The 10,752-nt window shown below is 44.7% G+C and overlaps 5 non-coding genes across 5 annotated transcripts; all 5 read right to left on the bottom strand.

The window, feature by feature from the left end:
• Positions 1–2,635: 2,635 nt before the first annotated feature.
• Positions 2,636–2,851, bottom strand: LOC141285809 (small nucleolar RNA U3). The gene has a single exon (XR_012338934.1). It is a non-coding gene; the product is annotated as a small nucleolar RNA U3 (small nucleolar RNA).
• A 976-nt stretch (positions 2,852–3,827) lies between these two features.
• Positions 3,828–3,968, bottom strand: LOC141285601 (U4 spliceosomal RNA). Its single transcript, XR_012338727.1, has one exon. It is a non-coding gene; the product is annotated as a U4 spliceosomal RNA (small nuclear RNA).
• Positions 3,969–5,036: 1,068 nt separating this feature from the next.
• Positions 5,037–5,176, bottom strand: LOC141285634 (U4 spliceosomal RNA). The gene has a single exon (XR_012338759.1). It is a non-coding gene; the product is annotated as a U4 spliceosomal RNA (small nuclear RNA).
• Positions 5,177–8,513: 3,337 nt separating this feature from the next.
• Positions 8,514–8,729, bottom strand: LOC141285797 (small nucleolar RNA U3). The gene has a single exon (XR_012338922.1). It is a non-coding gene; the product is annotated as a small nucleolar RNA U3 (small nucleolar RNA).
• Positions 8,730–9,705: 976 nt separating this feature from the next.
• LOC141285600 (U4 spliceosomal RNA) lies at positions 9,706–9,846 on the bottom strand. Its single transcript, XR_012338726.1, has one exon. It is a non-coding gene; the product is annotated as a U4 spliceosomal RNA (small nuclear RNA).
• Positions 9,847–10,752: the final 906 nt, after the last annotated feature.

Genomic DNA, 10,752 nt, shown 5'->3' with positions numbered 1-10,752 from the left:
AATTGTGATTAATCACATCCAAAATGTGACATGTATAATGGCATGTTATGCTATTTATATCAGTTCAGTTATTACAAACATAAAAATTACAATATAATAACAATAAAACACATTGTAGGAACAATAACAATAGTTACATATGTGCAGAAACCTGTTAGCAATATAGGCAAATCATAAAAAAAATAGCTGATTGTATGAACTTATTATACTTTCAACCTTATCTTACTTACACTGTCCTCTGGATATTCTAAATTATTCTGTACTGACTCCTTGACCTGTGCTGTAGATGTTTGGCAGGCAAAATGTAAATTTGTCTCCATATGTATGTGTAAAGTTGCCATTTAATGATATAATAATTCATTTTAAATGGTTATTTATGTTGATATATTTGTTATTTTACAATATAATACAATTTATAGCATCTGCACCATGCATGAAAGGCTTTACAAATAAGCTATCACAAAAACAACGCTCACTGAGCTACAGCAAAAAAAAAAAAAAAAAAAAAAACGAAGAAAACTTGCACTTTCCCCACGGTCCCTTACTGAACGCTCCGCTGAGAGCGAGCTCATCCGGCTTAATGCACATTGCGACGGCTTGTGCGGGGCAGTGCTCATTATACAGAGGGAAAATACTGAAAATGAAGGCTGTGAAACATGATCAGCTATGCCCTTTTGGCTGTCACACCGTCTAGACTTTTTTAGGGCAAGTCGTTTTAAAGTTATTGGTGTTTATCGCTGAATGTGTCACGAATATCAAAAACAAAACCAATTTAACCCCGGTACTTAGAATGAAACTAAGCACGATGAGTGGCTCTCAACAATGGAGCATGAGTGATGCGATTGGCGCCTCGTCCATTCTCACAATGGGCGGCGAGCGACGCGATTGGCTCTCATCCATTCTCACAATGGACGGCGAGCGACGCGATTGGCTCTCATCCATTCTCACAATGGACGGCGAGCGACGCGATTGGCTCTCATCCATTCTCACAATGGACGGCGAGATCGGCGATTGGACGAGGAGACGGCCGCGGAAACAGACGATCCTGCTCTAGGTAGCGCCACAGAGACAGACATTGCGCATCTGCTGCCGCGGGATCACGGTTGTAAAAGCAAGGGTTAGGGTTAGGGATTAGAATCGCACGTACTAACAGGCTGTTTTGAAAGATGTTTCCGGAGCTCGCAAAATCCACTTAGCCTGTGCGGAGAATGGGCACGCTGGAGGCTGTTTTGAAAGATGTTTCCGGAGCTCGCAAAATCCACTTAGCCTGTGCGGAGAATGGGCACGCTGGAGCCCGCCACCCTGTTGGGAAGAAAGAGCGCCAACAGAGCCGCCCAACGTGGGGCTCGAACCCACGACCCTGAGATTAAGAGTCTCATGCTCTACCGACTGAGCTAGCCGGGCTGGTTGTGGTCTCCTTCACCGGGTCGGACGCAGTTTTCATCGGCTCCCAAATGACACAGGCGAAACGGAGGCTCTCGCGTTGTGCAAGACTGTCGAGCCGTCCCGTGGGTAGTGCTTAGAGCAGGCTTAGAGTTTTCTTCTGTCAGTTTTGACCCAATCTGTTATTGGGAAGCGCAGTTTGACCCAGCAGTGCGGGCCAACAACATGTTCTGTCTTGCCGCGTGAAGGCGGTTCAATGCTTTGGTGAGCGTATGGTTGAGATGTGATTTTCCACCAATTTGGGGCACCTTTCTTATGGAAATCAAGGATAAATCTATATAAGGATAAGGATAAATCTTCTATATTTCGGTGGTCTTTTGCAAACACTAGATTTATATGTCAATTCCAACATAACACCGACTGTTACGCAACAGTCCCGGGATCGTTAATAGTTACGCCTCCAACATTTGCATCGCCCAATCATCGGTAACGTCAGTACATCAGTAAAACAAGGCAAGCCACTGAAGGGACACGGTTAGCTTAATGCTAGCGCTAGCCTGTTACATTGCAGTACAAAAGATATCACTTACCACATAAACAGAGAGATGACTGTGCTGATGATGGTGAATGATGGAGAAATAACTGCGCTGATGATGGCGAATGATTTACAGATCCAGAGTATCACCGAGAAGCAGCTGAACTTGTGTGGTAAGAAGCGCTCCCTCTGCATTATAACTTTACACAGAGCACATGGATCACAGTATTGAGACTAAAATGTCTGCGATACAAAACGGCAGATTCAACAAACCACATATTAAAAGCCGCTAGAGCTCCTAATTAAATATATATTTTTATCAATGTGCCAGCTATAGAGATGAGCAGCTCTGTGAAACAGCCAATCGGAGCAGAGCTCATTAATATTCATGAAGCTTCCAAAAAAGGCAATAACAGAGCATTTCATTCTAGGGACAAATCCTAGGGTTGTAAATGGTCCTGTAAAACCGTTTCTGGAGATTGTTTGCCCTTTCCTATGCCATATGCCTTCTATGCAGATATCAAAGAACAAATTAAAATATTCTCTCAATGCATTTTATGGCAACTTTAAGTTGATAGAACCAGCTGACATCTTATCCTGACATTCTGGATATCAAGGATGGTGACACCCACCAACAAAAATGTAAAAAAAAAAAAAAAAAAATCTCAATCATAACGATTCATAAGATTTTTAATCTGATATTTACATTTTTCAGAGACCACTCTGACCATACTCTCTTCTTCTATGCTGCTTAAATGCCACACAGAACGTTCATCAATGGTTTGGAGCATATGAAATAAACCATTACTCCACACCCGATTCACGCTCAGAAAAGAGTATCAAAGCTCATCATCGTAGTTTGGGAGACACTACACTTTTGAAACACATTTCCTAGTTAGAAACTATAGAAATGATCCCTGAAAGTATAGTCTTGACCTCCATTTTGCAAAACCAGCTTAGGCGAGTTCTGACACTTTGAGTCTCAGAGATGGTTACAACCTAACAACAGAGATGAGAAAAGTTACATTTGAAACATCATTAGAGTCCTAAAATTTTGTTTGTAATTTTAGTTGGATGCAGTTTTCATTGGCCCCCAAATTACACAGGCGAAACTGAGGCTCTCGCGTTGTGCGAGACTGTCAACCCGTCCCGTGGGTAGGGCTTAAAGCAGGCTTAGAGATTTCTTCTGTCAGTTTTGACCCAATCTGTTTTTGGGAAGCGCAGTTTGACCCAGCAGTGCGGGCCAACAACATGTTCTGTTTTGCCGCGTGAAGGCGGTTTAATGCTTTGGACAGCGTATGGTTGAGATGTGATTTTCCACCAATTTGGGGCACCTTTCTTATGGAAATCAAGGACTATTTCATGGGAAATGGCAAACTGGTGTAGCGTTTGGCTAATAAGCTAAAGCTACAAAGGATGTACCGGTGCCCCGTCGTCCGAGCAGAATCCACATTCGGCCGTAATCGGAGGTTACTACTAACGTTCGATTGTGTCTCATAGGGAGAGTTTGGCGCAGGGCCTCAGTGGAAAACAGGCCCTTGACGGCTGAAACAAAAGACGAAGAATGCATCCACATGCACATGAATCAGGAATGTTAAATAAAGAAACCCCGCCGGATGACGAGGTGGTCCAGTGGTTAAGGCGGTGGTAGGCTAGTACATTGTGCTCGACACGCATTCGAAGCTTTAGCGCCACTGAGAGGCCACCGGACCAGACAGGCCCAACATGTTTACGATGGGTAACGGTGAGCTGTAATTGCGCTGCAGTTTAACGATATTTGTCTTGAGAACATATTGACAAAACAAAAAAACCTTCTGGCTCTGGCGCACTATCATCAGCAGACCGTTTTTTTGGCGAGGAAAAAAAACCCTAAACGAAACAAGGCTATATTTCTCAACAAAACTCTAAGCCTCCAGAGAGACAAGCAAAAATTGCCAAAGATAACTGTATTTCAAATCATCCTGGCAGGGTATTGGGTAAAGTTTTCAACCAGCAATGATCGCGCCTCGGACAAACCTCATAGGCTACAATATTGCCTCTGCGAAAGAATGCCGGCGACGGTCGTGACCTTTTTCTGCACCTACGTGGATGTGAACCGACAAGGTGGTAGCAAGCTTTAAACTGCCGCACAAACAGTCTCCTGCCACGGGTTGCTGCACCGTGTTTCTACGGAACAGATTAGAGGTGTGTAAAAGACGGCTCATTCACTATTCCCTCTGTGCTCAAAACAGCCTGCTGAAAGCACGGCAGCAGCAGCTGAAAAGGTCCGCAGCATGGCCTATCTCGGTCAGCAAGGGGACGGGGTGGCCGAGTGGTTAAGGCGATGGACTGCTAATCCATTGTGCTCTGTGCAATGGTTGGAATCCCATTCTTGTCGTTCGGTTCCTTTAGCACTGGACCTTAATCCGGGTCCTGGGGACCCCATGCTAAACTTTTTGTGTGTCCTCCTTATCTAACACACTCAGTTCAGTTCTTTGAGTTCTCTACTAATGAACTGATGATCTGAATCAGGAGTGCTAAATAAAAGATGTCACGTAAAATGACGAGGTGGCCGAGTGGTTAAGGCGATGGACTGCTAATCCATTGTGCTCTGCACGCGTGGGTTCGAATCCCATCCTCGTCGTTCGGCTCCTTTAGCAGTAATCCTCGGTCCTGGGGACCCCACTCTGCGCTTTTTGTGTCTTCCTTATCTGACACACTCAGTTCAGTTCAGTTCACTGAGTGCTCTACTAATGAGCTGATGGTCTGAATCGGGAGTGTTAAATAAAAGGACCACGGAAAGTGACGAGGTGGTCGAGTGGTTAAGGCGATGCCAGGCTAATCCGTTGTGCTAGGCACACCTTGGTTTGTGTGGGTTTGAATCCCGTCCTCTTCATTTGGTGATTTAGCACCACTGAGAGCCCACCAGAACAGACAGGCCCAACCTGTATACGATGGGTAGCGGTGAGCTGTGATTGTGCTGTAGTTTAATGATACCTGCAGCGAAGTCTTGAGAGCATATTGACAAAACAACAAATCTTCTGGCTCCGGCACGCTATGATCTGTAGACACCTCTTTGACGAGGACCAACAACCAGCCACTCCAACAAAACGAAGCAAAACTTTGTTTTTCAAGAAGCGTCCAGAGAGACCGGCAAAAACTGTCGAAGCTGACTGTATTTCAAATCATCCCGATGGGATATCGGGGAAAGTTTACAACCAGCAATGATCACACCTCAGATAAACCACACAAGCTACAACATTGCCTCTGCGACAGAATACCGGTGACGGTCGTGACCTTTTCTTGCAGCTACGTGGATGTGATCCGACAAGGTGATAGCAAGCTGGATGAGCCCCAGAGACAGATCATCAGTGAAGACCTCTTCACCTAGACGGCCATCGACGCAAGACTGTGAAAACCAGATCCTCTCCAATCTGACACTGTGGCAACATGGAACTTTTGCATCTACATTAATATTAGTCTGTTTGTTCTTATTCTGAGGTCACCGTAGCCGCCATATCCATTCTGTATTCCGATTAGATGGTCACTGCAGTCCCCCGGATCCAGTCCGTACCAAGAGCAGATGGTGGATCAGCACCTTCAGCCGAATGTCAGCGGATACCATGTCAACTAGATGAGCCCCAGAGACAGATCATCAGTAAAGAATGAATCCACATGCCACAGCAAACTCGAGCTGGTGAAAATGTTCACCAAACACCCGCCGCTGACTTCTTTTAAAAGAAGCCAACTTATTGAAGGTGCACAGGATAAACGCCCTGAGAAAGCTGTGCCTCGCAACGCTAAGAATGGCATAGGCGTTAGTGGACACCTGACGCGCGTGCAGAACACCGGCATTTCACACGTCCCTGGGCGGGCTCGAACCACCAACCTTTGCGGTTAACAGCCGAACGCGCAAACCGATTGCGCCACAGAGACAGACATTGCGCATCTGCTGCCGCGGGATCACGGTTGTAAAAGCAAGGGTTAGGGTTAGGGATTAGAATCGCACGTACTAACAGGCTGTTTTGAAAGATGTTTCCGGAGCTCGCAAAATCCACTTACGCCGGTTTCACACTGCACGCGTAAGCAGAGCGTAAGCAGGGCGTGCGCAGCACGTAAGCAGAGCAGAAGCGGCGCGCATCCATTTTCCTTTCACACTGGAAGCGTTTGTCGCGCGCAGCTGAACCGCAGCTTGTGTACTTCCAATATAGACAAGTATTGTTCATTCAGTCACGCATTTCAGGTGTTCTCCAAGAACTGTCTGTCATGTGCTTTGATTTATGGTATGTTGTATGTTGTAGATCTAAGTAGCAAATTAGAAACGCTAAAATATTGAATATATTTTTAGACAAAGATCGTCTTAATGATTACCAGTTAGGTTTATGATAATTATGGTAACAGTTTTTCAATAACGAAAAGAATATGTAAAATTATGGTATTTTGGTATTTGTTTTACATTTGTTGCCATGACATGGTTAGATTCATATGATATTTTCATATTTTTTTATGGTGGTTGTCCAACTTTGAGATAATCACCACGTTTATAATGAAACCATTATATTTAAAAACATGTTAGCCTAAAACATATCATATAAAAATATAATTTGTTGGTACTACTGTAATCTATATTAAATTATAGGATCTCCTTCAGTACTTTCAGAATCTTCTCTTTTAAAAATTATTTTATTTCTGTATTTTAAAATGTTTTATAATAACATTTTAATGGCAGTAGTATGTTTATTTATTCTTGTATATATCAAAACAAGCAGAAAATAGTACAAACTTTGCTAAAGTGATTGTTTTGAACAAGTAGGCTAACTAGACATTATTTACAAAAAAAAAAAAACATTATTTTGCTGGTGAGCCATTTAAACCGTGATTGTGTTACATGTGATACATGATTTTATGGTGAAATTGTTATTTTTCTTGTTAATCAGGCCAGTTTTGATCAAGATCGATGCACTGTGGCTTTAACCCAGCGTAAGCGGCGCAGCAAAAATAGACTCGGCGCCAAAACGATCGCAGCACTGACGCTTCTGCTCTGCTCCTGCTACGCGCTGCCGCGCCGTCCCTGCGTGCGGTGTGAATGCTCTAATCTGTTAACATGGGCGCCGAAAAAAATACGCGCTGCTTACGCCCTGCTTACGCGTGCAGTGTGAAACCGGCGTTAGCCTGTGCGGAGAATGGGCACGCTGGAGGCTGTTTTGAAAGATGTTTCCGGAGCTCGCAAAATCCACTTAGCCTGTGCGGAGAATGGGCACGCTGGAGCCCGCCACCCTGTTGGGAAGAAAGAGCGCCAACAGAGCCGCCCAACGTGGGGCTCGAACCCACGACCCTGAGATTAAGAGTCTCATGCTCTACCGACTGAGCTAGCCGGGCTGGTTGTGGTCTCCTTCACCGGGTCGGACGCAGTTTTCATCGGCTCCCAAATGACACAGGCGAAACGGAGGCTCTCGCGTTGTGCAAGACTGTCGAGCCGTCCCGTGGGTAGTGCTTAGAGCAGGCTTAGAGTTTTCTTCTGTCAGTTTTGACCCAATCTGTTATTGGGAAGCGCAGTTTGACCCAGCAGTGCGGGCCAACAACATGTTCTGTCTTGCCGCGTGAAGGCGGTTCAATGCTTTGGTGAGCGTATGGTTGAGATGTGATTTTCCACCAATTTGGGGCACCTTTCTTATGGAAATCAAGGATAAATCTATATAAGGATAAGGATAAATCTTCTATATTTCGGTGGTCTTTTGCAAACACTAGATTTATATGTCAATTCCAACATAACACCGACTGTTACGCAACAGTCCCGGGATCGTTAATAGTTACGCCTCCAACATTTGCATCGCCCAATCATCGGTAACGTCAGTACATCAGTAAAACAAGGCAAGCCACTGAAGGGACACGGTTACCTTAATGCTAGCGCTAGCCTGTTACATTGCAGTACAAAAGATATCACTTACCACATAAACAGAGAGATGACTGTGCTGATGATGGTGAATGATGGAGAAATAACTGCGCTGATGATGGCGAATGATTTACAGATCCAGAGTATCACCGAGAAGCAGCTGAACTTGTGTGGTAAGAAGCGCTCCCTCTGCATTATAACTTTACACAGAGCACATGGATCACAGTATTGAGACTAAAATGTCTGCGATACAAAACGGCAGATTCAACAAACCACATATTAAAAGCCGCTAGAGCTCCTAATTAAATATATATTTTTATCAATGTGCCAGCTATAGAGATGAGCAGCTCTGTGAAACAGCCAATCGGAGCAGAGCTCATTAATATTCATGAAGCTTCCAAAAAAGGCAATAACAGAGCATTTCATTCTAGGGACAAATCCTAGGGTTGTAAATGGTCCTGTAAAACCGTTTCTGGAGATTGTTTGCCCTTTCCTATGCCATATGCCTTCTATGCAGATATCAAAGAACAAATTAAAATATTCTCTCAATGCATTTTATGGCAACTTTAAGTTGATAGAACCAGCTGACATCTTATCCTGACATTCTGGATATCAAGGATGGTGACACCCACCAACAAAAATGTAAAAAAAAAAAAAAAAAAAAAAAAATCTCAATCATAACGATTCATAAGATTTTTAATCTGATATTTACATTTTTCAGAGACCACTCTGACCATACTCTCTTCTTCTATGCTGCTTAAATGCCACACAGAACGTTCATCAATGGTTTGGAGCATATGAAATAAACCATTACTCCACACCCGATTCACGCTCAGAAAAGAGTATCAAAGCTCATCATCGTAGTTTGGGAGACACTACACTTTTGAAACACATTTCCTAGTTAGAAACTATAGAAATGATCCCTGAAAGTATAGTCTTGACCTCCATTTTGCAAAACCAGCTTAGGCGAGTTCTGACACTTTGAGTCTCAGAGATGGTTACAACCTAACAACAGAGATGAGAAAAGTTACATTTGAAACATCATTAGAGTCCTAAAATTTTGTTTGTAATTTTAGTTGGATGCAGTTTTCATTGGCCCCCAAATTACACAGGCGAAACTGAGGCTCTCGCGTTGTGCGAGACTGTCAACCCGTCCCGTGGGTAGGGCTTAAAGCAGGCTTAGAGATTTCTTCTGTCAGTTTTGACCCAATCTGTTTTTGGGAAGCGCAGTTTGACCCAGCAGTGCGGGCCAACAACATGTTCTGTTTTGCCGCGTGAAGGCGGTTTAATGCTTTGGACAGCGTATGGTTGAGATGTGATTTTCCACCAATTTGGGGCACCTTTCTTATGGAAATCAAGGACTATTTCATGGGAAATGGCAAACTGGTGTAGCGTTTGGCTAATAAGCTAAAGCTACAAAGGATGTACCGGTGCCCCGTCGTCCGAGCAGAATCCACATTCGGCCGTAATCGGAGGTTACTACTAACGTTCGATTGTGTCTCATAGGGAGAGTTTGGCGCAGGGCCTCAGTGGAAAACAGGCCCTTGACGGCTGAAACAAAAGACGAAGAATGCATCCACATGCACATGAATCAGGAATGTTAAATAAAGAAACCCCGCCGGATGACGAGGTGGTCCAGTGGTTAAGGCGGTGGTAGGCTAGTACATTGTGCTCGACACGCATTCGAAGCTTTAGCGCCACTGAGAGGCCACCGGACCAGACAGGCCCAACATGTTTACGATGGGTAACGGTGAGCTGTAATTGCGCTGCAGTTTAACGATATTTGTCTTGAGAACATATTGACAAAACAAAAAAACCTTCTGGCTCTGGCGCACTATCATCAGCAGACCGTTTTTTTGGCGAGGAAAAAAAACCCTAAACGAAACAAGGCTATATTTCTCAACAAAACTCTAAGCCTCCAGAGAGACAAGCAAAAATTGCCAAAGATAACTGTATTTCAAATCATCCTGGCAGGGTATTGGGTAAAGTTTTCAACCAGCAATGATCGCGCCTCGGACAAACCTCATAGGCTACAATATTGCCTCTGCGAAAGAATGCCGGCGACGGTCGTGACCTTTTTCTGCACCTACGTGGATGTGAACCGACAAGGTGGTAGCAAGCTTTAAACTGCCGCACAAACAGTCTCCTGCCACGGGTTGCTGCACCGTGTTTCTACGGAACAGATTAGAGGTGTGTAAAAGACGGCTCATTCACTATTCCCTCTGTGCTCAAAACAGCCTGCTGAAAGCACGGCAGCAGCAGCTGAAAAGGTCCGCAGCATGGCCTATCTCGGTCAGCAAGGGGACGGGGTGGCCGAGTGGTTAAGGCGATGGACTGCTAATCCATTGTGCTCTGTGCAATGGTTGGAATCCCATTCTTGTCGTTCGGTTCCTTTAGCACTGGACCTTAATCCGGGTCCTGGGGACCCCATGCTAAACTTTTTGTGTGTCCTCCTTATCTAACACACTCAGTTCAGTTCTTTGAGTTCTCTACTAATGAACTGATGATCTGAATCAGGAGTGCTAAATAAAAGATGTCACGTAAAATGACGAGGTGGCCGAGTGGTTAAGGCGATGGACTGCTAATCCATTGTGCTCTGCACGCGTGGGTTCGAATCCCATCCTCGTCGTTCGGCTCCTTTAGCAGTAATCCTCGGTCCTGGGGACCCCACTCTGCGCTTTTTGTGTCTTCCTTATCTGACACACTCAGTTCAGTTCACTGAGTGCTCTACTAATGAGCTGATGGTCTGAATCGGGAGTGTTAAATAAAAGGACCACGGAAAGTGACGAGGTGGTCGAGTGGTTAAGGCGATGCCAGGCTAATCCGTTGTGCTAGGAACACCTTGGTTTGTGTGGGTTTGAATCCCGTCCTCTTCATTTGGTGATTTAGCACCACTGAGAGCCCACCAGAACAGACAGGCCCAACCTGTATACGATGGGTAGCGGTGAGCTGTGATTGTGCT

The sequence above is a fragment of the Garra rufa genome, chromosome 14, assembly GCF_049309525.1.
Source record: "Garra rufa chromosome 14, GarRuf1.0, whole genome shotgun sequence".
Classification (NCBI taxonomy): domain Eukaryota; kingdom Metazoa; phylum Chordata; class Actinopteri; order Cypriniformes; family Cyprinidae; genus Garra; species Garra rufa.
The sequence above is the reverse complement of the archived record's forward strand: the minus strand, read 5'-3'. Positions and strand labels throughout refer to the sequence as shown.